Source organism: Triticum dicoccoides, chromosome 1B, assembly GCF_002162155.2.
Source record: "Triticum dicoccoides isolate Atlit2015 ecotype Zavitan chromosome 1B, WEW_v2.0, whole genome shotgun sequence".
Taxonomy (NCBI): Eukaryota; Viridiplantae; Streptophyta; class Magnoliopsida; order Poales; family Poaceae; genus Triticum; species Triticum dicoccoides.
Window position 1 is genome coordinate 709858910 of NC_041381.1, and position 3277 is coordinate 709862186.

Genomic DNA, 3277 nt, shown 5'->3' on the forward strand with positions numbered 1-3277 from the left:
TCCGTGAAGGATGGAAGTATTACGTGATCCAGGTAGAAATCACATATTTGACCTGAGGCAGAAATCAATTCACAAACTGACCTGCTTTCAAAAAAAAATTCACTCTGCTGACCCTTTCGTGTGGCGCCCGACAGCTGGGCGTCGCACCCTACTGTGCAGCGCCCATCACTTAGGCGTCACACTTCCTGCCAGCGTGGCAGCCCTGGTCCAGCTGCGGCCCCACACGCACCTGTGCAGCGCCTAAGTCTTAGGCGCCACACATGTAATGTGCAGCGCCTAGCTCGTGAGCGCTGCACAGTCTGTGTTCCACTTGGGCTGGCCCCACCCTCTCTCCCCTCCCACCCCCACCCCACACACCCCCACCCCACCCAAACCCTAAGGCTTGCGGCCCTCCTCTCTTCCCCTCTCCCCCCTCTCAAATCCTTCTCAAATCTTGCAAATCCGGAGTATTTGACCGTGGATTTCGAAGCCAACCCCTCCCTTAAGGCAATCTCCTCCCATCCCCTCGTTTTCATCCATAGGAATTGTCACATTTGCTCAAATCTTGCTAGTTTGGGGGAAACCCTAGTTTTGACTTGGATTTGCAAATTTGTGTTGAATGATGTTATGTTTCTTTGCTAACTTGGGTTGGTTAAGCTTCCATAGTATGCTAGGGTTAGGGTTATGTGTGTTTGATGTTGGTGTTAGGGTTGTGCTATGGTTATGGTTGTTTTATATGTTAGGGCATATGTGTGCAAATATTTTTCTTAAGTATTTACTTGATATATGTGTGTTTTTGATTATTGTAGGGATGGGGAGAACATGTGTTTATGTTCATCATGTCGATAGAGAGGCCTTTTTGAAAGGCAATGTTGAGACGGACCCGAATGAGCTTGACATGGTGTTTGAGAGTAGTCCTAGCTATGCGGAGGTTTTGGAACAAGTGAGGAAAGATTTGAATTGGACGGACCCAAGTGACGTTGTTGAGTTCGAGGGAAGGCATAATGTTGGTTTTGGAATGCACATCCGTTGGAAGACAATGCGTGTGAACTCCGAGCAACGTTGGGTTGCATACAAGGAGACGGTTGCCGAATCTCTAGACAAGGCTCTTGAGTTATTTGTCTCCAAGAAGGTTGAGTCTACTTTGAATTTAGACTTGAACCGGAACCCCTCCCCGTTGGTTGCTAGCACTCCCCCACCCATGAACCAAGATCAAATGAGTGAACCTCAATTCACGCAACAAGATTGGCCAACATTGAGCCCGACTCCAAACAACCAAAATGAAGGTTTTGAAGAGGAGAATGATGAGTACGAGGAGGATGACAACGAAGTTGACCTCCATGACAACAATGTGGGTGATCTCGACCAATATCATGTGCAAGAGACAATGGACCAATCCATCCCTTTTTCCCGTACATATGCATCGGACTCGGATGACGATGGTCCCGATGAAGAAGTTGATGAGGAGGGGTTCACGCCGAAGGAGGCCGAAGCATTCAAGAAGGTATTCGGGCGGGATCACAAGACACCATTGTTCAAGGATCTTAGTCTCGCGGATGAAGCCGTTGTGGATGGTGGCAAATGCATATCTCTTGGAGCTAGGCCAAGTTCTCACCGTGATTTGGAAGACAGCAAGAACGGGATATATCCCGGTTGTGAGTTTCAATCCTTCTTGGAATTGAAGATGTGGCTCGACAACTACTCAGTTACACATTATCGTCCACATAAAGTGGCCAACTCGGATGTTAATGTGCGTTACACGGTCAAATGTGAAGTGCCAACATGTCCATGGATTGTGCGTGCAAGGCCATGGAAAGGAGGTCCCACTTGGCGCATAGTGAGTTGTCTACCAACTCACATGTGCCGGCACAAGAATGCGGATGGCAAGCTTGTGCACCAACAACACAGACAACTCAAGTCCGAGTTCATTGCTTACAGGCTGTCCAACCAAATATCCACACTTCCAATAATGAGCATCAAGAGTGTCATTGACCTTGTGAAAGCCATCTTTCATTACAAGGTGAAGTACGGCAAGGCATGGAAGGCGAAGCAAGCCGCATTCAAGATGTTGTATGGCAATTAGGAGGAAGCATACAACCGACTCCCTAGGTTGTTGTTAGCTATGGCCGCCACAAACCCAGGCATGGTTCACATGGTTGAGCCTCATGGGCACCAAACTTTGATTCATAACGGGAGGACCGTCCGAGTATTTGGCCGTGCATTTTGGGCCTTTGAGCAATGCGTGAGGGCTTTTGAGCATTGTCGGCCCGTCATCGCCATTGATGGCACGTTCTTGACCGGACAATACAAGGGCACTTTATTGGTTGCAATAGCAAGTGATGCCAATAACCGGGTGTTGCCTTTGGCTTTCGCTTTGGTTGAGGTGGAGAACAATGATAACTGGGAGTGGTTCTTGCGTTAACCGGTGTCTTCTCCAGAATAGACTGGCTCTCATCAGCTGCTTTCTTGATCTCGGTGCGCTGCGGATGAGAAAAAATGAATGCGTTAGCCATTCAAACATGTGTAATACGGTCAACAGGAAAGTAAAGAGGGAAACACTTTACCACATAGTTAATCACCGGAACAGCAGGCACTCCTTGCCCTAGCCTGACATCTCTGTTGTACTTCCCCTTTGCTAGATCCTCAAAGTTTACGGGTTCTTCAAGAATATCCTCATTATATGCCGGCGGGCATATCTCAACTCGAGTAGTTCCAATAAACCATCGTACGTAGTTATCAAAAGCAAGTGAGTTGTGCTCACGAAGCGGGGCGCGTGCAGTGCTACGAGCTTGCTCCACACAAAGTTGGAAGCGGGTAACATACGCAGAATGATGCTTGGCCCAGTCCTTTATCTTCCGTTGCCTTCTCCTGTCCAACCTGCGTGGTATAAAACCAAACATTAGCACAATCAAAAGGAGTCCCGATGATTAGACAATACGCACACATGCTCTCTTACCTATGAAGTGCTTTATCCGTGTCCACCCAATCCGGCGGGTGAGGCTGGAAAAGACCAAACTGACGATACACGCGATGCGGCAAATGAAACTCAACCGCCCAGTTGCATATCAATGGGCACCGCATAAGCCAGAGATCCTTATCCCGCAAGCACATCGGGTTGAGGCGGAACTCCGCGGTGTACCCCAAGCTCTCACCCGCGCCATATGGATGCCATTCCACCTATGAAACAGGGCAACAATGCAAATTTGATAACTATTTTTCAAGCAAGCATGAGAAAGGACTAAAGTAATGACCTCCTTACCTGCTCAGGCGTAATCGTGTCCAACTCGGCAATGTACTT